Raw genomic sequence first — 27,149 nt, 5'->3', positions numbered from 1 at the left:
TCTGCAGAACACTTCTTATCACCTCTCATCTTACATGTTTGCTTTTCATCTCTTTCCCACCATAAGGATTAGCTCAGAAGAGCAGAGACTTTCATCGGGGGAATGTGATTCAGAGGCAGGAAATTTAATCATGGGGTGGAACCTATAAGGATGTTCAGTCCATGTACTGGCATCATGTAGCTCTGCACAGGGTAGTTGGGGAAGGGATGAGTATTACAAATTGCTGAAAACAATATGAACTTTTTTCCTTTCACAAATGCAAAGAGGTAGTCAGCTTCATCACTTAGGCAACTACAGAAACATTGCTGCTGTGGAAAAGGGTGCAAGAGGAAGTCAGAATGAAACAAGTCAGTGCTTTATAATTTGGTCAACAGAAACTGTAATCATTACTATCATTTAATCATTACTATCATTTAGTTTCCCACTGTCATGATATCACAGCCTAATCATTACTATCATTTAATCATTACTATCATTTAGTTTCCCACTGTCATGATATCACAGCCTGGTACACATTAATATTGCCATATGTTCATAGTGCACACCATTATTTGCCTTTGCTGTTTTGTGTGAAACTAGACAAACATCACAATGTGACTTTGGACTCTGATCATTAGCATTGATTTCAAACAGTGCTGAGGCAATTCCGTGAAATTTGGAATCACCACCACTACACATGATCTTAAATTTCAATTCTAGAAATGGGATGGAACAGCCACCCACCTATCCTTAAGTATAATGAAAAAATTACTTTCCTGGTGATAACATAACCTTCATTATTTAAGTGGATATATGGTTGATTTTCTATCTTACATTTAATTTCCTTGGGTTTTGTTAAAATTATGAATGATGAGGCATTGCTTTATCAAAATAATACATTTGCATTTTAACAGATTTTCTTCCACTTTTCTAAAGGAGTATCTTGAATAATGGGAGGAGTCAGCAGGCTAGAGTGCAGGATATTTTGCAGCAGTGCCTTGCTTTGAGCTGCAGGTCATACCATTGCTCCCTCGGCCAGCCTCTGACCCTATCCTTGGACTACACCAGGTTTATATATTGAGTTTCTTGAATACACTTAGGTGGCATCAAGTAGAATAATGGCAGATGTAATGTTTATATAACTTTACTTAAATTTACTTTAGGCTTTTTTTTTTTCCACCTCATCAACACACAAAACCTGTAACCTAAAATTTGTGCAGAAATGTGTTTCACAACAGCAACTAAGTATACGGGTGTATTAATCTGTTCTCATACTGCTAATAAAGACATACCTGAGACTGGGTGATTTATAAAGGAAAGAAGTTTAATGCACTTACAGCTCCACATGGCTGGGGAGGCCTCACAATCATGGCAGAAGGCAAAGGAGGAGCAAAGGCATGTCTTCCATGGCGGCAGACAAGAGAGCAGCAAAGGTATGTCTTCCATGGCGGCAGACAAGAGAGCATGTGCAGGGGAACTCTCCTTTATAAAACCACCAGATCTAGTAGATGTTTTCACTACCATGAGAACAGTTTGAGGGAAACCATCCCCATGATTCGATTTTCTCCACCTGCCCCCACCCTTGACACATGGGGATTATTACAATTCAAGGCGAGATTTGGGTGGGGACACAGCCAGACTGCATCAACAGGCACAGCCCAACCGCATCAACAGGCACAGCCCAACCGCATCAACAGGCACAGCCCAACCGCATCAACAGGCACAGCCCAACCGCATCAACAGGCTTGCTACCTAAGCCTCTCACATCACTTAAAAGTTTAACTTATCTTCAGAATACGTGAGACTATAAAGAAATAAGGAATTGTGTTTTGGGTTATAAGTTAAAAGGCTTGTAAATCATTTCTAAAAAAACTCCTACGGCATTTTTCACGACAGATTTTCTTAAAATATCAACATTTTCTCATAAATGTCCATGAATTTGTTTGTAAAGAATAAATTTACTTAATCATCAGCTTTTTTCTGCTTTTGGATAGCGTTACTAAATAAGTTGTCTAAACTGAAAGAGTGATGTTAAGAGTAAAAGTAGAAGTCATCAGTATTTATGCTGACATAACAGGCATAAAATGGGATTATGCCAGGCAATAAGGCAAAAAAGAGATGATGTAACAAAATTCCTTCTATTTTGATATTAATTTAGTCTCCAGCAATTTATAGCTTTTCTCTCCAAGAAACCCCTCTCCTGTACCCCAACGAGATAGTAAAGTTGAGAAAAGGCCTATAAAAAGGTCAAAGGAACAGACATAAAATAAAAAATAAAATAAATATTTAGCTTAAAAAATAACAAAAAATAATTTAGCCTAGAATAATTAAGACTAAGGAAAAATGCAACTGAAAATTAAAAATCAGAAAAAAACTGGAAAAGTTAACTCTATTTTTCCCTAAGCCCTAACTTGCCATGATTAAAAGACACTCCATTGTATTTCAAAATTGTTTTTGATAGAAATAGATTAAAAAGTATTTTATGAAGTGAGTAGAACATTTCTGGAGCTCAACAACTTGAAATACAACAGATCAAAAATGTAGACAGAATCTAAATCCTTTAGAAGTATGCAGGAATGACAGCTCCATCCATATTTTCCTCCCTCGACTACAAACGGCTGATAGAGGTCATAAATAAAAAGTGAAAACTACTAAATGCTCAATAGATAAATAATAAATCTTAAGTGCTTAATAAATGTTGCTGGAACAGGTAACAGAATATTCTGAAAGGAAGTCTATTATTAACAGTCATGCCTACTGTGCCATGTCCTACAATGTGACCTCTGGAGAGAGATTAGAAGATCTTTTTCTACAGCAAGCCACACAGTCAGAGACCTAAGAGAAAGTAATCCTCTTCTTCTTCTAACAAATAGAAATAGACAGTTCCTGTATCATCAGAGGATTTCATAGAAAAAGTATTTCGTAACGAAGATTTGTGATCCTGATTATGGGCTACTTTTAGGAACTGCGGCATCACCTGCTGCTGGGCTTCCAGACAGAGGTGGGCGTGGTCTCCCACAACACCTGCTGCTGGGGCAGGCTGGTGAGGTAAGCAAGAGTGAAGATGCTGGGGCCAAGCCAGCTTTGTGAAAAGCCCATTCTACCATATCCAGATGGATCACTTCAGAAAGTCACTTGTCCTCTCTCTGAACCTGCCCACATTTCCTCCTCTAGAAACAGGGATAACAACAGTGCCAACCTCCTGGGGTAGTTGAAGGACCCAGTGGATGAGTAGACACGAAGCACTTAGAAGTGGGTCTGGCATGTACTGCCAAAAATGTGACTCTTGCTGCTATTAAACAGGGAATGTTTCCTTGGCACTGACAGGTGTGACTAGCAGTTGAAACATTTCAGATACAGGTCCCCTTCTTGCCTTGGTCATTTGTTGAAATGAATTCATGAATCAGGTTTTCTCTTGTATAAATGAGTTTTTTTTTTTTTTAAGGCATGTACTAAATCTTGGTTTGAAGGATGAATTCTTCTGGACTCACATTGCTTCTTTACTTCACAGATGGTGGAGTAAAATCTGTGTTGATTGCACCTTCAGCTGGTGCTTTAGGCTCCAGGAGCAGCAGCCTCCTGAATTGAGTGGGAGCCAGTTCTGACTGACTGGTCTCACCAGCACACCAGACTGCAGGGGCGGGTCAGAGGCCCACGGGGAGGAAACGTCAGTGGGGGGAGGACGCTGTGAGCGGTCCACCCCTGCATGACAGATGTCCCTTTATAGAAGAGAGGTGAGAAACAGACTTTGGCAAAGGGAAACAGCAGAGTAGCAAGATGATTTTGATTACTAGTGACATTTAATTGCAATTAGACTTTTAACCACAACAAAAAAGATGATAAAGCTTTTCCATGTCTTTTCCATAAAACTGTGTGAGCTTAGAACACTTTAGTGCTCCTTCTTCTTGCAACATTACCCACCACAGTTTCACTGTATTGGAAGTATCTAAGAAGAGCTCGTGGCTAGCATGAGAGTGCTGCCGCCTTCAAACCTAGAAGTGAGGTGCACCCACACCCAGCCACATCAGTGATTCCCTGGGAGTGACCTCCAAGGAGTTGCTAGGAGATGGCCGCTCTGCGTTTTCTTTGATTATAGGACATAACCCTGCCACTGTCAAAATGCCAAAAGAAAAGGGCAGTGATGGCTGGACGTAATTTTTTCCTGTTACTTCCTGTGAGATATCATTTTGCACAAACGGAGGAGGCCAAGGGAGCCACGGATATCTCCGTAGCAGAAAGATGGCAACTGTTATCTGAGGAAGGCCGGTATCCTCCAATAGCGATCCTGTGTGCAACACGTATTATTTGCTTCATCAAATTGAATCGTATGTTTTAGTAATTTCTTAAAACGTAGATAGTTTTACATATAGGCATGGGGGGGTGGCTTCTGTTTTAAAAACAGGGCTTACACATATAGGTAGAAGCCACATGTGGTCAAAGGAGATAAAGTGCCACAAACTGAGGAGTGCAGTTAGCTGGGCACCCCAGATTGAGGTAAAGTAGAAAAAGACTAATCCTTCTGAGCCCAAGACATTTCACTATGCCACACTATCTCCTGTATATGCAGTTATTAGATAGAGAATTATTTTTCCGTGACAGCCAATATCATGTAGGGCTTAAAAGTCACAACCTGGGTTTACAACACAACTTACTGCTTATTCGTCACACCACCTGAGGTGAGTTACTTTCTCTCTCTGTATCTTGGTTTCTACAACTATAAAACCGAAATATGTAACAGTAAGTACTTGATAGGATCACTATGAGAATGGCATGAAATCATATATGTATGGCTGGGCACCGTGGCTCATGCCTGCAACCCCAGCACTTTGGAAGGCGGATCACCTGAGGTCAGGAGTTCGAGACCATCCTGGCCAACATGGTGAAACCCCATCTCTACTACAAATACAAAAATTAGCTGGGTGTGGTGGCAGGCACCTATAATTCCAGCTACTCGGGAGGCTGAGGCAGGAGACAGACACTTGAGCCTGGGAGACAGACACTGCAGGAAGTCAAGATCATGCCATTGCACTTCAGCCTGGGTGTCACGGTGTAACTCCGTCTCAAAGAAAATAAAAAGAAGGAGAAGAAAATATGAAATATACTTAGAAAAATAGCTGGCACAGAACAAATGATTACAGGAATATGAGCTATCATTTTCATCATTATTATGAGCAGCATAAACATTATTTCGTTGTGCTCTGAATGCAGCTGAATAGTACTCAAGAGTTTCAGGATCAGTTGTATAAAATTACAAAAAGTGAGAAGGTCACCCATCTTGAGAAAAGACAAGTTTGTATAAATAGGGCAAACTACCGAAAGCAGGAGAAGTTCAAGGAAGCCAAGAGAAGCTGAGAAGGTTTTTGTAAATCTCATGTCTTGTTGGTTGCTGATCACCACCTCATTCTCCATCACAGGTGCACAGTTGGCGTACAGGCTACCTAGGGCTGGATACTGACGGGGCATATCCTGTGCGCAAGGACACCTATGTTTACTCCACTTAGAAGTCTGAGCTTGTCCTGAATGTCAAGCAACAAAAAAATACACCTCTCTGGGAGAGCTGGGGGCATTCCAGATTCTGGTCATTAACTGGGTGAGTATCTTTAGGTATCATTCTACCTCGGGACTTCTGCTTCCTCATTTGCAAAGTGAGACAGTCAGACACTCAGGTAATGTTCTCTTAATCTCCACCTTAAAGAAAATACTGTTCTGATCTAGCTTTATAAGAGCAGTTGTGCGCTCTAATTTTCTTTGCAGGTTAGCTCTATGCAGACCTGTCATGTGGAAACCCGGAGTTATACATGAGAAGCAGGTCAATGATTCACTTTTGCCCTGCAAATGAGTCACACTCTCTACAAACGGATTGTCAAATTCCATTAACTAACAAGTTTGCCCAGTAATTCTAAAATACCAGCTGGTTTTCAAAAAAATCGGTGTGCCTGGTCTCTACTGTATAAAGAAAGGTATGTGATAGCATGGTTAAATTGTATGTTTTAGAAACTACTCTGGCAAATAATTTTCTTAGAGAGAGGTTACCGAGAAAAGAGAAAAGAAAAATTTAGATTTTCTGGTTTGGAGAAGCAGCAAGTAAAAGTCACAGTTCTGGAACCAAAGCAAGAAAGCTCCTTGAAGAATGAGGTAATCAGACTTGCCCGTAGGGACTCTCAAACCAGCGTGAACTGTACACTGCAATTAATTATTAAATGTGATCAAGCTAGGTCAGGCTATACTAACAGAATTCAGGCACGGTTTTCTCTCCAGCATTTGGTTATCAGTTTTGTGACATATAGAGTAACAGTTATAAGGATCAGTTTCTGCAACTCCATCCCTCAACCTACTTTTTTATTGTAAATAGACTGAATGAGGAGAAAAGGCAAAGAGAAAAAGTGCTATGCTTCAAGAACATTTGTCTTGATATTTTAGTGACAAGCTTGATCAAATTAATTCTATTTGGCTCTGACTAGCTTAGCATGAGATGTTAGATTTTGGCTGCAAATGAGTAGCACTTGACAAGGTGAGAAATCTTTCTTCAGTTGTTGAAATCATCCAAGACGTGTTTCTAAGCTACATTTTGAAAACAAAAGCCCTAGTATAATGCAACAGGAATTCTTCTTGCCTATATAACTGGATGCTGCTCTAGGCTCTTGCAGGATGGTTATTACACATGGCAGAGAAAGCTATGTGTCCTCTTGCACCCAATCCCTCTTCTTACTTTATAATCGAAGTTTCGGCTGAGCACATGGCTTTAGCCAGGCTAAGATTACATTTTTCAGTTTCCCTTGTTTTATCACCAAATTTTGACCAGTGGATGTGAGAGGAAACGCTGTGTGCATCCTCCAAGAGGCTGTGGCCTTAAAGGCAAGAGGCATCCTCTTTGCTTTTCCCCCTTCCCGCTGGCTGGAACGCAGAACTGACGTCAGGAGCTGGGGCAGTCCTCTTGACCACTATGGGAAGCCATGTGTTTAGCGCTGAGAACTCTATAATCCTTCTAACTGTCTTGGGTTGAGTGACATGTTGGCTATTGAACATATTTCTGGTGGCACTATAACCCAGTAGATCACACCCATGCAAATGGTTTCTCTTCGTTAGGTCACTTCACCTGCACCTCTTTCAAGACTGTATTTCCTTTCTGTGTCTCTCCCTCCCTCTCTTCTTCTCTCCCTTTCTTCCTTCTTTCCGTGTATCTAAGAGATTGGCCTGGGCCGCCGGTACCTAGCTGCTCTGCCTTGTGACTCTACCTTATGTGAAAACTGTGCCAGGTGCCAGAAAACAGTTTGCAAATTTATTTTGGTTTTGAGACCTTGAGGATGCATTGACTGAATTTTGTGACAGGTATTTACATGATCATCTCAGAGAATGAATTGCAGTTTTTTTCACAGTGGAGGTACCGATAATTCACCCCTTGAAATGAGGCAGTGTGGGATGAGCAACCTTGAACCAGGAACTTAAAAACTTAGATTCCAGCCACGGCTCCAACACATAACCACATGACTGTAGGCACATCACTTTGTCTCCCTGGGCCTTGATCTTCTCACCTTTGCAGTGGGAATGATACTAAAGTTCCTCATCCACCTGCCTCATGGGATTGCTCAAAGGATGGTGTGAAACAATCTACCACAAAATACAACTCTGAGCTACTTCCTAACTCTTCCTTTCCCACCTATTCTTTTGTTTCTTTTTTTTTTTTTTTTGACAGAGTCTCACTCTGTCGCCCTGGCTGTGATCTGGCTCACTGCAAACTCTGCCTCTCGGGTTCAAGTGATTCTTCTGCCTCAGCCTACTGAGTAGTTGGGATTACAGGTGCCCGCCAGCAAGCCCAGATAGTTTTTGTATTTTTAGTAGAAATGGGGTTTTGCCATGTTGGCCAGGCTGGTCTCGAACTCCTGACCTCAGGTGATCCGCCTGTCTCGGACTCCCACAGTGTTGGGATTCCAGGCATGAGCCACCCGGTCCCCACCTACTCTTTAACTATGACAGGTGTGAATGTTTGACCTCTTTGTAGACAAGACCAGCATGGTGACTGGATCTTTGCCCTGCTTTCCTAAGCAAATGACAGAACCAGTAGCAGGGAGCCCTTTGAAGCTTCTGCAAGCAAACTTCCTGGAGCAGCCCAGGAAAGTCAGAACCCCTCCTTTTGGTCCCATTCAGTTGGAATTTTGGAAACCAAGCATAATGGAGAAATAACTTTTTTGGTATAGCCGGAAGATGAACCTTTGGGCACAGTTTCAAAGAAGTCAAATATTTTACTGTAAAGTGGAAGAAGAAAATACCCAGATCTTTCTGCATAGTAAAGTGGTTTATGTTTTGCGTGCATTGGAAAGAAGGGAAAACAAAAGCTGTCTCAGAAGTCGACATCAATGACATGAGGAGTGGCACTGCTCCAGAGAGCCGAGGCCTTTCTCTTAGGAATTATAGACTTTCGTTCCGTATAATTAGGCCCTCTGTTGCTCAACTTCCAAATAATTTAGAGAGAATCATCATGTGAGGGTGCATATACATATTTTTTTTTCCAAAACAACCTTCTCAATGTGTAGCAAAATGTAGTCAGGGAAGAAAAAAAATGGGAAGTTCTTTCGATTTCAGCCAAAACAATCACTTAAGCTCCAAGTCACCATATAAACACCATTAATACCTGTTAAAAGGTCGTGAGTTCTGTAAGAGATGTTTGGAACAAACAGTACTTCAGAACTACCCACAAAAATAAATAAAAAAGAGATCATATTATGTCACTGGGTCCAGACAGGATGATGAAATAGCTATGATCATGTATGAGCTTTATCTACCTTTCCAGAGAACAGTTTCAGGGATATGTGTGTCACTTTCCAAATTTTGTTTAAAAAATATGAAAAACATCTGTGAAATTCTGGTAAGACCACAAGACTTTCTAATTCTTTGGATCTCAAAATGATTCTTCAGTTCTAATTAGCTATGATAAATTATGTTAATTCTAAATTATTATCATTCGTGTGGGTATTTAATTTAAAAAGTGGCATTATTTGGAAAACGGTCTCTGCAATTTATTCTAATGTAGTTTAACATGAAGCAGCTACATTGCCTTTTTGGATATTTTTAGAAGTGTGAAAATTGTGAATAGAACTTCAGGCTTTGTAGAATGGTACTCTACAATGAATCTGTGTCTGGCATCTGATTCGGGGATAAAAAATTATTGGGAATAGATTATTAGTTCTTCTGAGACAGAATTTTGAGAAACTTGTTGCAAGAGTCTTGTTTGAAGAGTCCACAAGGAACCTCCTCCTTCATACCTATACTCTGGCTAAGAATGTTGGCTCTTTTCCCCTTAATTAAAGGCGGAATCACTGATAATATTGTTGATATTAAGTGCCTAGTAACCAGAAGCATGAGCTTTTAACACTTTTAATGCCACCCAAAAGCCTACCCAAAGCGCCCAGGAAAATAACCAGTTTTCTAAGATTCAGTATAATTTTATTTTGTTTTGTAGCTAAAATGAGCCAGAGCTGAATTCATGTCATCACAGTGGAAACAAGGCAAACATCTGAGAAATGAATAAATCTCACAGCCACTAAAAGCATATTGTATTTTGGGCACAACTCTGGCCATAGAGGCAGGCACCTGAAATAACACAGATGCCTTCTCGCTGGTAGTGCGGTGGCAACTTCGCTGCAAACACAGAGACAAGGACTCTTTCACTCTATCTCCCTTAAGAACTTGGAAAACAATTTTATGTCTTTGGAGAATGAGCACCAATTTAGTTTGCGTCATGGATCATATAGAACAGGGTATGTTTTAATGTGCCAAAACCTAAGCAATGTATTTAACAGAGCAATCTATTTCCATGAGGGTCATGAGAAAATAATTCAGAGGCTCTAAGGGAAGTTGGAAGAAGAAGAGAGAACCCATACAAGTGCACTCGAATGGCCAGAAAGAGCAGAGATGCCGACTGCTCCAAGTGGTAGTCTGAGGCTTATTCTATTCATTTCCTTAGAATAATTTCCAGGATTTGTTCAGGCATACAGGATTGGGGGGCTTGAGGTAGGGAGTGTGTCTTATCCATGCTTGGAAATATAACAGCTTTGGAAGTTTTGTAACATTTCTTTTTAAAGCAGGCATCTTATCTTTCTAGTTCCATTATCTCTGTAGAGTCGAGGACAAAAAGTAATTCATAGACACAGGGCAGCACGTTGACCTTTCTTCAGTGAACGTCAAGGTCCTGGGCTCATAAGGGAATTAGGAAGAGGAACCTCAGTATATGAATCCAGGGGCTCCAGCCACGTGGCAGCTACATATTTGCAATCACTTTGCTTACTTCAAACTTTTCTTGGTGTGCCATGTACATTAAGAACAGATAACCAAGAAGCAGCCCTTCTCGGTGTTTTTGGCATCTACTGATTAGCACCTGACGTTCCAAGTTATTTCCTCCTCTACTCAGCAAGCCGATTTCTGTACTGTTGAACAGCAGGAAGTGGTTTCAAAGGACTGATAAATTAGCTTTTCATTGTTTCAACTTTCAAGTGAAGTTAACAATAAAAGAAGCTTAGTATGAAAAAGATCCAGGGTTTCTTCACCTACCTCTTGTTTCTTATTTTCTTTCAGTATTGGTTTTTTTTTTTTTGAAGATGTTTGTGTGTTTGAGGAAGGAAAACACCAAAAATTTAGATCTTAAGCTGTGCTGGGACAACTTTTGCATGTTTTTATTGAATACTTGGGATATTCCAGTGCCCAGAGAGTTAAAAAAAAGACAAAAGGATGAGCAGCTAGTTAATAGTCTTCATAGCCACCAGTTATCCTTCAATCTCATATTTTCTAGAGTGCTGTGATATTTGCAGAATTAATCCACAAAACAGTACCCTATGGGCCAGCCGGTGATCAGATTGAGTTTGCCTTTGAGAACTCCGGGGGGTGTTTTAACTTAACTTTTCTACTTTTCTTCACTGTCATTTACATTGTTGCCTGAGGGTTCTTCCTAATACCTAGCCAAACTATGGGGGGGCTCTGCTGTCTGAGAGGTCAACTTCTAACAATTTAGTGTGACCTCAGGGCCACTCCATGACCTGACTCCATTCTCCTTTTTCACTCCTGTCTTTGGCCACATCTCTCAATTTGCGAGCCTATCTGCTCTCCCTGGAATCCACCATGGACGTTCATGCTGTTTCCCGAATCTGGATGTAGAATTTCCCTGACCTTTTTATTTACAAAATTCTACCTTCTTTCAGGATTTTCCTTTTCCTGAGTTAATTACTCTTTATTTCTGTGTTCTCAAAACCCTTTCCTTGAGCAATGCTAAATACTTTTTTCCTTCACGTCTTTCTGTTTCTCTCACCACAGCATCTGTGAGATTAAGGATAGTATCTTTTCCACCATTTATCTCTCACAGCTCCTAGTTCAGCATCTTGCATATCTTTCATGGTCAGTGTACTTAAAAACAAAAGAATCATACATAAGACAGTGTTGCCAGTTGATAATTTAATGAAGAGCCTTTTTTCTTTTATCAATTATGGTAAATCTTTGACTAGTTCCAGAAATGATTTAGGCAGATCCGTTTTTGAGCATTTCTCCTGTTCATATTTACATTGAACTTCAGCCTTTTTGGGTCAACAGCTAGAAACCATCACAATCTGCTATAATCCGTTAGTTACAAAAGGATGGAAATTATCCTACAAAAAGCACCAGGCTGCAGAGGTTCTTGTTTGGAATTATTACACTACTGCTGGATATTCTAACTACCCATTTGTGTTCAAAGGGGAAGCGGCATTTGAGAAAGCTTCTAAATGTGGGTTCTGCCACCTACCGTGTAGAACTCTATGCCAGAGGGTCAAACATACTTGCCATCTAATTTAGCATCCTAATATAGATTCTAACACAGCTTCTTTGACATAGCTAATTTCTCTGAGTTTCAATTTCCTCACCTATAAACTTGGGAGTAACACCTTTGTGTGGCAAGAACCCCAAGTAGTTCATCAAAATTCTAACTTTGTGCTTGGACACAGGGATTGATCATAAACGTGGGCTAGTATTGTCTTGATCTTTGTTTTTATGTTGTCCATATAGCACTTATTAATATTGCTACTAATTTCAGGTTCATCATTTCTGTCATTTTAATTTTATTCTGTCAAATAAATTATCATAAATAATCTTTTAATTGGCTCTCCTGTCCCTAGTTCTCCCCCTAATCTTGATCTCTTTCCTTTTTTTAATTCCAAGCTGCAATTGCAAGGCTAATATTTTGAAAGGAACACTGACTTCACATTATCTATTAATAAATTGTAAACCAAGCCCAACACAACATGATCCTAACCTAATTTTCAAGAATTTATAGTCTATTGTCCTTCTCAGTTTTTGTTTTTTAGTCCAACTGAACGTTTTGCTGCTCCTTTTTATGTACATTTCATGTTTTAGCCTCCATCTGAGTTTAATCAGCACATTTTAACCAGGTGCCTACATTGTGTCAGATATTTTCTGCGTCGTAGGAGTGTCAAGATAATCCAAACAAATCTCTGCCTTCCAGGAGCCCATGACTAGTGTGGCGAGGCAGGTGTGATTTTGATTCAACTTTTGCGAGATGTTTTATTCGTTGAGATTACTTCTAATTACTCTGAAAAATCACACACATTTTCAGAGGTCCATCTCAAAGTAGTCCCATATGAAAACTATATAAATCCCTCTCACTCATTTAAACTAATATAGTTCCTTTGCTGTGCCCCTTCATCTTGTCTTACTTTATGTTATTCATGTTGGCGTTTTCTTGAGGGCAGGGGTCATGCTTTATTCACGTTTGTGTTTCTTCATCGTACCTTATGTATAACAGGCTTGCAATAAATATGTGTTAAATAGCAAAGGAATGTAACAGTACAATTTGACTTTAAACAGAACAATACCCAAAGTTTTCACGGACCCATTTTTCAAAAGACCCATTCCCCCAAGATACTTAGCCTACAATGCTTACTTTATATAAGCTCTGTTACTTAGGCTAACAAACGATAGTTCTGGAAACCTCATATACAGAAACATAAGGATATTTAGGTGAATAATATATTATCCATATAAAATATAGTTTGTTACATCACCAGACTTGGCTTGAATGGACAACAATGTTGCTTGCTTATTTTCTTGATGTTCTTTCCTTACACGGTTTGTTCCACAGATGTATAAATATTAATATATTAGAAAGTTATAGAAACAGATGCAGGAAAAATAGACATACACAAATAAAGCATGGAAGCCCGGACATAAACCAGGGATTTCAGAAATAGAAGCTGTAGAGATGTGTCTGGGAGGAGGGTCTGTTTTAGCCCATTGGGGCTTGTGTCTTTAAATAGGAGACACATTTCTGGAAGGAACATAGGGTCCTGTGGGTAAAGTATTGGGTTGCCTTGTTTTATATTTACTTGAGGCTATTACAGAGAATCAACTACAGAGTAAAGGGAGAGCAAAACCAAGCGACGTTGGATTTAGGGACATTAAGTACACTTTGAACAGATCAGAAGCCCTGGACAGATGCCACCACAAAAGCAGCCGCATCTGGAAGTACACGTGCTCATCTCTTTGTATGGCTTGGTGTGATTTCCATGGTTACTAAACGAGTCATTCACTTCAGCCTACACTGATGTGATCAAAATAGCTTCATCAGAGCAAATCCTCATCCCCTCTGAAGAGCGGACAGATTCTTATGGTTGTCCACGTTTGCATTAACGATCCTACTGCTTATGTGGTCACAATTACAGCTAACCAAACAGGGGTAGTCAATGGATTTTCTTAATGATGTACCTTCAAAGTAACAATACTCACATATAAGTAGAAGTTAAAAGGATTTCAACAAATTAGGTAATTGGCTTTTTAGCTATACGTTTGTGTCGGGCGTTTATAATGAGAGAATCTCATTTATTTCAATGTGTTTGATTGTTTTGAAATTAGTGACAGGTTAATAACTGTGTTATCAGATTAACAAATTAAGCTTTTATCAGTTCATCTTTACATTAAAAGAGAAAAGCCTGAAGACATTATTAACTTCATTTCAACAAGCTTCTGTAAATAAATAGGTTTTCATTAGGAAACCAGCCTTATTTATCAAGGTTATTAAACCATTATGTAACAGAAAGCATGATTTCCAAAAATGTCCTATGATTAGGCTTATTTTGATACAACCAGGTTTGCTACACATTTGAACATAAATCAAGAGAAATAACTTGTTCAGAAAAAATAAAACCTCAGAAAAATGCACCTCAGTCACTGTTTTGAGTTACTGATTAATGTTTGTCCCTGAATCTGCTCCAGACAGATTTTATGTTTTCTTTGATGACTTTCACTGGAATATGGTTGGCTTTTATGATTAAACTCATCCTTATGGTATAATCCTTGACTAGGAGGTAGATATTGAAAAACACTTAAAATATACATGGTCAATTTCTTATAATTAACTTTTTTCAGTAAACTTATGGAGAATAACTTTTGTGGTGATTATTAGAATGTTCAAAAACATATTTCTATTGTGAAAACCAGGTGCTTGCTTTCTGAGTCTGCGGGTCTATTCAGCCTGCCCAAGAACTGCAGTCAGCTAAGGTTCTCCCTTCCATTGTGGAGCCTGGAAGATTTTATGCAAAACCAGTGACTGTGCTCCCCAAAGAAGTCTACTGAGTAGTGTGCTGGAGAGAACCTGACCAGGAATCCACGCTTTCAAGCTCTGGTTCTACCTTCTGTTACTTAGGCAAATGTTTTCACCTGACTGTAGGGTTGATTAAGGCTTTGGGCTTGCCCCCAGAAACCCCGTATTTGTGGATGGGAATCACTTGAAAGTATTTTCCTAGGGCCCTGTCTTAGCCATTCCATCTACCTCTAGTAATCTTGATGGCTCTTATGCTCTAGATGAATACTGATAATACTTCTTTCACCATCTGTTTTATGTAAGCATGGTGGTCGGTAAGATTATTTTTAGTGAAGCAGCAAAACCACAGGGCCTTGTTTCTAAATCTGGTTAACCGAATGCCTTCTGTATTCACCTGTAATCACAAAATGATGCACGGGAGCACTAATTATTTTAATCAGAGTCATTGCTAATTCTAAAGTTAATCATGGCGATTCTCAGATCAGGAAGAAAATTAATTAAGATGCAATACTATTTTCTTGTCTCCCAGGGTGACATCTCCCAGGTTTCTCATTAAATCGCCCATTTAGTGTTTGGTTTCAGTGCTTTGGAGCCAGGCAGACCAGATGCAAACCTCAGCTGCATGTCCCGTCTGCTCCCTGAGCGGGCAGAGATGATGGCCTTGCTCCCAGCGGCATCTCCAGCCCTGGAACTGAGCTGGCTGCACAGGAGGAGCCAAAGGCATGTTTTCTGAGGGCAGTAAGTGGAAGAATGAATGAAGTCAGCCCTTCCATCTCTTCTTCCTTAGCTGTAAAATAGGATGACAACACCTATTTGCCGGTGGTTGTTCTGAGACTTAAATCATAGATGTAATGCATTGAGTACAGTGAATGGGCACATGATAAGAATTCTATAAATGGTAGTTGTTCATCTTCCTACAGGAAGGGCAGATCTCTGAGTCATAGAAATTGCTTCTTATTTCCCACTTTCCTTTATTTCCTTATGTGGTAAAGTATAAGTTATACGTTCTACTGGTATTCAACAAGGAAAACTCTTGTTCAGGGTAATGTGCTACTAACTTTTAAGTCTGCCTATTTTAAAATGACAGAAAATCTAGTTTTTTCATTAACTTTCTACTCATCTGTTTCTGGGCCTGCTCAGCAAATCCCCACTTTCAGAGCTGCCCTCTAAGGAACTATAGATAGGGTTTCCATCTGTATTTCCATTTTCTGAATAAGTAACGAGGGGAACTAGACTCTCAGGGCCTCCTCTGCCTGCTTCGTCCTTACGGAGCTGATGTGGGGAGAACAATCCTCACTGTCCGGTCTAGTGATGACCACACTTCTGTAGCCACGTGGATCTGTGTACTCAAGGTCAGTTAATTCCAGAAAATCATCCAGTCTCATGTTTGCTCAGATTCCCTAATTTCTACTCTGTGAAATACAAGGAATAGTACAGATCTTCAGTTTCCTGGGGGAGTGCTTCATTACTTTTCCTCTTTTTCTTTTTACTTAGTCTAATGACTCAGATTCCAGATGGGTCTGTCTAAGTTTAGGATTATCATGATCTACTTTGTAGAGAGAAAAGAAAACATTTCTTGTACAGTACAACTTACGTAATTTTTTTTTCAGGGAAGTGAGAAAAATATAACTCAGTGTAGAGGAATTTTTGGCTCTAACATTAGATGTCAATGTTTTGTATTCTGTCATTGGGGTGTGTTGTAATTTACTTATTTACTGTCTCATTCCCTCTGTAGCTAGTGAAGTTTACATTTTCAAAGCAAGTTTTAATGATATGGAAAAATATTCTCAAAATAGTGACATGCAAGTACAAGGTACAAAACAGTACAGTGTAACTCTAATTTTGTTTTTTTAAAGGTCAATATACTTTCTTTTTTTTTTTTTTTCTTGGAAAAGAAATATTCCTGAGAGTTCATTTTATCATCTGGAGAGTGGGTTGAAGTTTTGTAAAATTTAATTTCTTCATTATAGACTGCATTATTTTACTAAAAGCTTTTCTTTGGTGTCACCCATTGTGTGCAGCACTGAGCCGGGGCCCTGGAGCCCTCGTTATTGTCCGTCTGGCCGCACCACGGTCAGCACTGCACTCAATGAATTGTAACAGAATACTGATGACTCAGCATTTCTGCTGCTGACAGGAAGTCCTTGAGCAAGTCTCTTTGCAGTTCCTCCAAAAAAGGATGCTCAGGGACTCCTTGGGTGAACTGCTGCAGGCCATGGAGAGGACAACCAGGTTGCAGTAGTCAGTTTGCATTGGGCTATCCCAGAGCTAGAACAAGGGAACAGGTTAACCCTTAGAGTCCCGGAGGTCACAGACTTGGGCAGGTCCAGGTGTTAGATGCAGCTCTGCCTTTGGAGCTGGACATCCTGGTTGCCTGCTGGGAACAGGTGAGTATGTATCAGCCATCATGAAGCCTCGAAAGTCTTCATCCTGACGTAGCTGCAGATCAGGCTCTACCCAGATTGCATTGTTACTGATGAAATAATTTTTTAAAAAACCAATGGTATCTATGTGAGCATTTTCCTCATGGAGACCATTCAACAGAATGCTGTTCTTGGAGAACAAATGACTCATGCAAATGAGTAGTTTCTTCCTTTTTTTGAGATAGAGTCTCGCTCTGTCACCCAGGCTGGAGGGCAGTGGCACGATCCCGGGCTCAAGCAATTCTCTTGCCTCAGCCTCCTGTGTAGCTGGGATTACAGGGGTGCACCACCACGCCTGGCTAATTTTTGTATTTTTTTTTAGTAGAGACGGGGTTTCACCATGTTGGCCAGGCTGGTCTTGAACTCCTGACCTCAAGTAATTCACCCACCTCGGCCTCCCAAAGTGCTGGTATTACAGGCGTGAGCCACCGCGCCCAGCCAATGACTATTTTCTAGGTTTTTCTCATGGTCAAGCAGCCATGATCTTTTAATAGCTTTGTTTTATTTTAACTCAGTCCCAACGGTTAATTGAAATCCTTTCTTTCATCAGTGATACAAGGAGCTAACTTCACTACGGTCTCATCTTGACAGAGTCAAATGCAGAGGCTCCAACGCTGCCCACTGGAGGAGGAGCTGGAACTTAGGAAAACAGCTCAGACGCTTCATGCAAATGAGGAAGCTCAATTGGCTTCTCTTGAAAACACCTCCCAAATCATTTTCTCTTGTTTCTACTTGCCAAAATATTTATAAAATATCTTTGCCCTGTCATACCTAACTAAGCCTCTTGGTATTTATTTTTTCAGTGAGATTCTCTGATGCAAGAACCAAGCACTGGCTTTTAGAAAGTGTTCTCTCCCCCTCCCTCCCTCCCTCCCTGCCTCTCTTTCTCTCTCTCTCTCTCTCTATCTCTGTCTCTCTGTCTCACTCTAGATATACAATCAAATCAGTGTGCAGATGGAGGACCAAGAGTATCACAAAGTTATTACTGTAACTTGTGGATAATACATTTCAAAATCTGAGGTCTGTGCTCCAATATCTGACCTCCTTTTCTGAAAAACATGCACATGTGAAACCTGATTTACAACTGAGGAAGTTAAACCTTTCCTTTGAAAGTAATATATCAGTAGAAAATGGAAAGTCCCATGGAGATTGGTGATCTTCTAAATTATTTGCATGAGAATAAGTAACTCCCAGGCATTCTGTAACTCTCCAAAGTCAGAACAATCAAGAGGACACATCAGGCTTTAGAAGAACTCATTCCCTTGGAAGATAATCTCAATAGCATATGTGAATAGGAAGCACATCAAAGTGTGACAGAGAGAGTGTCAGAGAAGAGTCACCTATTACAAGCATGAGCATATTACTTAGGAAAAAGTAACTTCCAGGCTTATGTGGATATTCATATAGATATTTTCCAGGGTTTTAGAGGTTCACGATTTCTCAGGGAGACCAAAGTGCCTGCATGACTGTGAGGGGTTCTTAGTCCTCTGGGTTCTGGTTTCACTTAGATATAGCCTGGACCACACGGGTCAGTCCTGCCCAACAGACATTAGGACCCCTCTCAGGGCCCTTGCAAAGTGGGTCGGTTCTGTGGATGTGGGAAGGGGTGAGTGTTGGGTTTGGGAATCAAAGGCTGTGTGTTGAGCTTACAGTAGATAATTTGGAGCTGCTTCATGCTTAGAGATGACCCAATATTCAGAAGTAGCTATTGTGGGCAAATGGTGTTTCCCAAAAAAGGTATGTTGAAGTCCTTCCTAACCCCCAGTACCTGTGAGAGTGATCTTATTTGGAAACAGGATCTTTACAGATGTAATCAAGTTAATTGCAGTCATACTGGAGTAAAGCAAGCCCTAAATCCAATGACTGGTATTCTTACATGGAGAGAGAGATTTGGAGACAGATCCGTAGAAAGAACATTGTGAGACAATGCAGGCAGAGATGGGTGATGCTGCCATAAGCCAAGGACTGCTGGCAACCACCAGAAGTGGGAAGAAGTGAGGAAGGATTCGCTGCCGGAGCCTTCACAGGCAACCCGGCCCTGCTGACACCTTGATGTCAGACTTCTACACCCCCACACAGAGTGTGAGATGATAGATTTCTGTTGTTTTAAGCCACCCAATTGGTTGCACTTTATTGCAGCAGCTCTGGAAACTGATACAGTGGCTCAAACAGAGCCTCTAGATGTCTCTTCTTTTGCAATCCAAAGACTGCACCAATGTGGCCTGAAGGGGTAAGAGAACTAAAAAAATTTGCTTTTGGGGAGATAGATTTGGGTCAATTTCTCTATGCTGCGTTAGATGAGTGACATATGGTAGTAGTAAAATCCAGATAACCCTCGACTGTGATTTCAGAAAGAGAGAGCCAGGAGGCCTGGGAGCCAGCAGGCCAGCAGGGGGTCTGCCCACTGGCCCCGAAACAGTGCACAGAGACATTAGAGCAAGGGCCCATCCTGTGCTTCTCTGGAGCTCCACGGAGCAGAGCCAGGTGGAGGGGCAGCAAGCTGCACACTGGTGGGGTGGAGGGGCTTGGAAGGGCCGAGACAAGGTGTGTGCATGGGGATAAGGGCGTTCCTGGTCCCCTGTGATGCGTCAGTGACCAAGAGGCATCCTCTAGAAGAGGCAGACACTATATGGGAAGGGAGAAGCAGCATGAAGGAATGTGCTTTACACAAGGGGATCCGTTACAGATTCCTCGCCACGTTCCTTAGACCCACGGCCTGATATTCCACTCTGAAATAAGGCAAAGAACTCAAAAACAATCAGTCTGGGAGAAAAAAGCGAGTTCTCTTGATATCCTTGCTTTCTCCTGGCCTCACTTTCTCTGATGTTCCCCTGGCCTCTTGCAAATCAATCAGCCTACATCAAGGGTATCTATGACATGCTGCTGGGGGCGGCACCATATTCTTTGGCGCCCATCGTCTTATTTTCTTAACTTACTGGGAAATCTTTTTGTTAAAGTACACGCATTAAATTTCTTCCTGGCCTTATCAGCCCCAAGCCCAGGCAGTGGCGGTTCCCCATGAGGACAGCGTACCTTCTGAAGAAATGCACCCAGATCAGAATGGTATACGAGTCTGTCCTATTCTGGCTCTAGAAAAGAAATGTCACAATAAATACTTGGGTGGGATGCCGCCCCACACTCCCCCAAACAACCAAAACAGCAGCAAGATCGAACTGAGGACAAGGTTATCATCATACACTCTTTTCTTTACACAGTTTGATGCCTACCTGCTTCTCAGGACAAACACTGTGGAAAGGAAACTGGTGGATACTTACAGTTTTTAGTTTGTTACATATTACCATTAGTCACCATTAGCTAATTACATGGAAAAGGGGAAATCTGGCTGTTTTACCCAGAGTTGGTTTCAGGTGGGGGTGAAGCAGGCCGTGTGATACTGGCAGCCCCATGGTTGGTTTTGCTGATTCGGTTCCTCTTTCCTTGCCCCCTATTTAATACAAAATTCCTCTAAGGAACTTCCTGTGTGACCACTGGTCAGCATTTTAATAGAATGGAAGCACGCAGCACGGCAAAGACCATAGTGTTAACATCCTTTGCATCTGCCATTCCCACCTCCTCCTTGCTTTTCCAGTCCTTTCCAACTCTGCATAGGATGAGGGGGAGAGGAGGGAGAGAGGAAGGGTGAGAGGGAAGCAAAGTCATTTCCAGCATTTTAAAGTCAGCTCTCCCAAAATGCTCTCTCTCTCCATACCTTCTACCTACTGGGGCTCCAAAGCCTTCCCTCTACCTGAAACCACTCAGGCTGCAAGGAAGCCTCTTCAGGTCCCCCTCGTCCTTGATCATTACACCGGCTCTTGAAGATCCTTTCTTTCTCTAAATTTGGCAACAAACTTCTGTAGCAGACTCTTCTCACTATTGGAATTCCCTTTCAGGGACTGCTGTCTGCAACTTATAGGGCTGCAGCAGCTTATCTGACCATTTAAGGCTCTACACACTGTGCAAAGAGAAAAGGAGCACACTCCTTTCTCAGACACATTATAAGAAATTTTATGCAAGCCCTGTGCATTTTCAGAACACAGGATTGACCCTCATGGGCAGATTTTGAGACTAGGTAGGAAAAGAGGGTCATGTGATGTGGGGGAGCTGCCTGAGGGCTGGTACGAACTTGCCAGGGGTCCTCATAGCCCTTCATGAGACAGCTGCCTCATCAACCTATTTCAAGGGATGGCCCTGATTTCACAGTGAAAAGCAATGCATGTTTCTGCAGATACATCAGTGCCCTAACACTAACATGTTCTCCGCTTTGACATCCTAGGAGATTTGCTCCCATTGAATCATAGTAAACTTTTTTTTTTTTTTTTTTGCTTCTTGGCAGAATATTATTTGCAGATATCTGCAAATTTGGGAGGAAAGCTTTTTTTTCTAAATGGAACTATCCTGAAAACAAAGGGAAAAAAGGGCAAACGCACACACATACATGCTCACACACACACACACACACACTCACATGCAAGCCTTCCCCCAAATCCTTCCAAGTCTTCATTCTATTTAAGCTGTTTATAAATAATATCTGATGATAATCTCATTGAAAATGCATCTGTTTTCATGTTAATTTTTGTTAATTTCACATCCCTAGATGATATCACAAAAATACTTACTGTGTGTACGTTTGTGTGTGTGTGTGTGTGTGTGTGTGTGCAATGTACATTTGTGTGTATGTGTATGTGTGGGTGTCTGTGTGTGTAATGTACATTTGTGTGTGTGTGTATGTGTATGTGTGGGTGTCTGTGTGTGTAATGTACATTTGTGTGTGTGTGTGGGGGTGTAACGTATGTTTGTGTGTATGTGTCTGTGTGTGTGTAATGTACATTTGTGTGTGTGTGTGTGTAATGTATGTTTGTGTGTATGTATGTATGTGGGGGGTGTAATGTATGTTTTTTTGTGTGTGTATGTATAATTTTGTCCCCTTAGTCCGTGATGAATTAAAATAAGTAGTTTACCTATAGATAACTAAAATTCTATACATGTCTTCGTGAAGTTTACCTTATTTAACAGTTGCAATGAACACATATCCCAGAAAAATGTTTACATTTTATTTTTAGTATAATCCTGATGTTGCTGAGCACAATTACTTATTGCAGCCAACATCTACCGTGCTTACTATGACAGCAAGCTCTTTCCTACGTTCTTATATCAACACCACACAAGGTAGGGCCTGCGATATTTCTGATTTGTGGATGGGGAAGCAGAGCCATAGACAGGTGCCAAGTCACCCAGGTCTCAGGGGTGGGGTGGGGTCTCCCCACAGACAGCCTGGCTCAGACACACTCTCCACTGCCACAGCACAAGGGACCCTTGTCATCATCCCACAGAGTTTGCCTTGGCGTTGCTTCTTAGGTGCTTAGAGACGGTCAGTGAAGAAGCAATCTCAACAAACGTTGTGGTTTTGTCATCCTCATAGGTGACCAATCTTCATGAAGTTGTTGTCGTGCAAGCCTGGGCTTCTATTAAAATAAAAAAGCGTGCTTGGCACCTAAGGCAGTCGCAGAATAAAAGCAAGCAGCAAACTGATGTTCTCATTTGAAAGTCTTTCCTGGCCTGTGAGTGCCCTGGGCCTACAGAGGTGAAAGAAGCCTGACGTCAAAGGAACTGGGCATTCTGGAGGTTCCTGGGCAGACCTGAGACTCCAGAGAAAGTAGGAAGAGAAGGCAGATTTCCAGGAAAGGTTGAAGCCAATGTCAGTTAATGATGGCAGTGTTCGTTTCTGTTTGCATACCTTTAACAGTCTAAAAATGGGGCTTCAGACACTATACCTTTCCTAAATGAAACCAGTGCCTGCTTCATTACAGGCACATGGTACGTACTGTGGGTGACATCCAGCCCCCTTCAGTTTTCCAGAGTCTTTCCTGGGGTCTTGCTTGGCTCAGGGCCACTGGGACACAACCCACCTGATGACACCAGGGTGTGTCAAGCCTGTGGTCAAGGTTCACACGTCTGTGTGTGCCACAACCACTGCAGAGGGGAAAGACTTCATCCGCACAACAGCCCGCCCTCAGCAGGGACTTGGAAAACCAGGAACCCGATGGTCCATAGTCAGGAAGACTGGAAGGTTCCCCAGCAGGCAAGGCCACTCCGTTTTACTAAACATACCATCCCTACTGGCGTGGTTTCTCCCTGCGCCCCATTTTACTAAATAATACCATCCCTACTGGCATGGTTTCTCCCTGTGCCTCATTTTACTAAACAATACCATACCTACTGGCATGGTTTCTCCCTGCGCCCCATTGCTAACATTTCTCCTTCAAGTTGGCATGCCAAGTAAAGCACAGTGAAAAATGTCTGAGTTCTGGGTTGCTCTTAGCAACATCTATGAGTCTGAGCCTCTAACCTCCTTCCCTATAGAACAGTGCCTGAAGGAAGAACTGGCAGTGTTCATTGGCATCGGAATTGCCCACGATTTTTCCCTTGTCAGCAATTATTTAAGTGCTCCAAAAGCATTGTTTCTTTACTGTTTTCAAGGCAAGCTAGAAGGAGAGGTTAATCTTGCGTAGAATTTCCTCTGCTTTCAAGTTCCAGGTTGGGGGTGTAAAGAGGTTTGATAGAGAAGAACCGCAGTTGTCCAGGCCTGACTGCAGGAGAAAGCAAAGCGGCTGGGGACAGGGGGGTGTGGAGAGCAGGTGGTCTCCCCTCTCCTCCATCAGGGTCAGGAATGTGTCTCTCCTTTACTGGACCCATTGCCCTCCCTGGATGGCTGTACCGTTTAGGGAGGCCTGTGCTGACAATACAGGTGCAATTCAAAAGAAATTCCATTAAAATAAAGTGGGCAGTGGGGAGAAAAGGGGGATTCGGTCATGAAACATAAAACCTACAATACTGTCTGGTCAAAACCTAGACAGCCTATAAGGCCCGTGAGAGCTCGGAGACCCTGCTTCTGATGCCTGCGTGGGGAGCTGAGGGGTGGGGCCGTGAGCAGGGTCTCAGCCCAGCCAGGAAGAAGGTGGCTGCCTCTGTGGGGATGGGCACTGCAGCGTGGTGGGCAGACGTGATGAAGGCAAGGACTTTCCCACTGACCATGCAAAATCTTCACGAAGTCAGGGTCTGTCCACGGTCTAAAGATCGAGACCTCATGTTGAGTTCTGAGGTAAAGTGGGAAAACAATTTTAACAGTACAGTGAAGTTTCCTGCCAATAAGCAAACGCTTCCGCCCTCCGCTCAGCTTACAGAAACATTGGGGAGCTCCAGGGAGGAGGCAGAGGAGCACAGGCGCTGCCAGTGTGGGCCACGCTCAGGAGTCCCTTCACAAGGGCAGTGACCCTGCTCCGTGAAATGGACACCCTACGGGATGGAAAACAGTGAGAGGGAAGCCACGGCATTAAGACGCAATAATCACAAAACGTTTCTGTGCTTTCCACGGCTTCCTCAACATCTGCCCCCACTTCCAAGTCCGTCGAGGCAGCCTGTTTATGTGGAGCTTTGAGACGACGCATATACTTTGCTGAGCCTAGAACGACACCCTTTCCACATTTAAAGCAATTTTCGTGTAAATGATTGTGCCGTTAACCTTCCAGGGTCATTCAAATATTCTCTGAGAAACTGGCTGCTTTTGGGATTTTCTCAGAATGCCGTGTGTTTCATGTTTGTGCAGAACAGATGACAGGCGAGGCATTCCGACAGGACTTCAGTCGATTTCACTAATTCCTGTCGGGGGAAGTGAAGGGTTGGGATTCATAAAGCCCATAAAGCCCAGAGATTTTCCTTTTTCCAAAACAGAAGAAACAAAACATGCTGTGTGGTTTTGCAACCGGGCAAGTTTTGAAATATTTTGAAGCTTTCTGCTTTGCCAAGTATTTTATAAAAAAACTATTTTCTTTTTGTTTCATGCCAAAAAATGTCACCCCCAAATATTTTTTCCCATATCTGGTCACATGTCCAGGATTTTTTCTTTCCTAAGAATAAATAATTTTTCTGGGTTATAAAAATGCCACTTGCTCTATCAGATTAAACATATCTTTATATAGAAAAAGCATCTGAAACATTCCCCAAGTGGGTCTAAGGGAGGAGTCTTAATACAATTTTGTTAAATTAATTTTGATTAAATATTAGGCCTTGAATTATTTCTGTGACTTTCACAAAGTTCAGGCTTATTTTGTTACACTTTCAATTTTCCCTTTTTTCACTATCCACATACTGTTTCCTTTTATTAGAAAGCATTCAAGAAGAACTGATTTCTGTGTTTGACCGAAATAATATGTTGGAAATAATACCAGGGCAAGGGAGCCCTCTGGGTTCCACTCTCTATTTGCATAGTTAGCTGGCATTAGAAGGTTCAGCTGTCAGGCACTCAAGAACTCTAGCATCAAAAAAGTGTGAATTTGCAAATGAGCTGTCAAGGTTCCTAGCAGGTGACTAACACAGCTGAGAGCTGACTTGTCTCCATCCTGGTGCTCTGTTGATCTTGCTGCTGGGTAAAGCACAGGCACACAGGAACACTGAAAAATGGCAATTTGTATGGGTTGGATTGGTATTTTCTTTTTTACCAGTTAAAATGGTAATTACACTCACAAAGTCAAAAAGCTGAATAAATGGTCTTAGAGTTGGAAATATGGGGCAAAACAAAACACAGGTTTGAAAAAGCAATAATAGCTATACACCTAAAATGTGGAAAATGTTCATAAAGAAATGAATTGTAGGTCATTAGCTCTGGCAAAACCACCAAAGGCCTGGCGGGATTAATACGCAATAGATTTGAAAGTTAACACTGTGCAACTTGAAATGCATGTATGTGTTATTGATGTTTAACTAATCATTGTAAGTAGATCTACTGTAAGCAAAAAGCATTCGAAGTTGATGTTATTGCTAGTTTGCAGGGTAATTCCGAAAGTTCGTGTGTTTGTTGGTGCGTGAGAGGATGTGTGTATTGAGGTGTGTGTTCAGGCTGGGGGCTTCCAGTCCTTTAGAAACGGTTCCCTCGACACTTCCTGGTTTCCAAATCTTCATCACTCTTTTTAAAATCTAAACATGCAGGTTTATTTTATATGGAGAGCACATTGCTATGAGGAGATGTGACATTTCAGAAACTGCACATGGCAATGATTCTGAAATGCCACCAAGTTCTTCAGAATATACCCAAAGTCTCTCAAAGATTAATGATACACTAAGAAACTGCAGGACGCGGCAAATTTTGTTGCTTGTCTTCAACCCACTGTTACGCTGCCACAAATCGAGCCAATAAAATTTCCATCCCTCTCCCATCTTATAATCGCATGACCCTTCCCCCCATGCACGGGGAATCTGTTATTGACGTTGTGAAAATATCAAGCATCTCCAAACACTTACGTTTTGTGGAGCCGGGTCTCCCATGGTAAAATGAGAGAGGCCAACACGGTGAGTTTGCTTCCTAGGAACGGTAAATCAGCATCGCAATGCCCTCAAACCAGAAATAATACCCTTCATTTGCTGCAACTGGTTTAGTATCAGTGCTATAAAAAATAGATGATGGAAAACCGGAGCCCTTGACAGAAATACAAGTCTGCTGTGTGTGGCTTGTGCAGGAATGGAGCAGAGAGAAGCGGTGGTCTTGTCTACACATCATACTGGGGCTTCTCCCATGCCGACAAGCGGAGGCACGTGCACAGTGGACACAGGCTGTCAGGACATTCATCCCTGCTGGCATGTAAATGGCAAGGAGCTCAACAGCTAGAATTCAAGTGGCACAGAAACTTGAGCCTGTGGAATATCACTGTGGAGTGGGCAGGCCAAGTTCTTTACAGCGCTCTTTGCTTTTGCAAAGAGGTAATTTCCAAGTCAAGAATGCCCTGTGGCTTTGGCGTCAAGAAAGCTGAAAGTCAGTGAAACAGAGCCTTGAAGGTCATCCAGTCTGCGCTGCAGCAGGAAGTGAATGTTGGGAGTCCCAGATGCAAAATAGGCAGCTCAGCCCAACATTAACTCAGTCCGGCACTAACTCAGCCCATCACCAACTCAGCCCAGCACTAACTCAGACCAGCACCAACTCAGCCCAACACTAACTCAGACCAGCACCAACTCAGCCCAGCACCAACTCAGCCCAGCACTAACTTAGCCCAGCACCAACTCACACCAGCACCAACTCAGCCCAGCACTAACTCAGATCAGCACCAACTCAGCGCAGCACCAACTCAGACCAGCACTAACTCAGACCAGCACTAACTCAGATCAGCACCAACTCAGCCCAGCAC

The 27,149-nt window shown here is 41.9% G+C and overlaps 1 protein-coding gene across 6 annotated transcripts in view; it reads right to left on the bottom strand.

Annotated features, from left to right (window-relative positions):
- Nucleotides 1–27,149, bottom strand: part of SORBS2 (sorbin and SH3 domain containing 2) — a 377,524-nt gene that overhangs the window by 127,706 nt on the left and 222,669 nt on the right. The window contains exon 4 of one of the 6 annotated variants that reach the window (XM_011959520.1): nt 20,011–20,066. The exons of the other annotated variants lie outside the window; for them this stretch is intronic. The gene's annotated coding sequence lies outside the window, so the exon portion shown is untranslated. The remainder of the gene's footprint in view (nt 1–20,010; nt 20,067–27,149) is intronic. 6 annotated transcript variants of the gene reach the window in all.

The sequence above is a fragment of the Colobus angolensis genome, unplaced genomic scaffold (genome assembly GCF_000951035.1).
Source record: "Colobus angolensis palliatus isolate OR3802 unplaced genomic scaffold, Cang.pa_1.0 Scaffold5, whole genome shotgun sequence".
Lineage (NCBI taxonomy): Eukaryota > Metazoa > Chordata > Mammalia > Primates > Cercopithecidae > Colobus > Colobus angolensis.
Note: the sequence above shows the minus strand (reverse complement) of the source record. Positions and strands in the feature narration are given on the sequence as shown.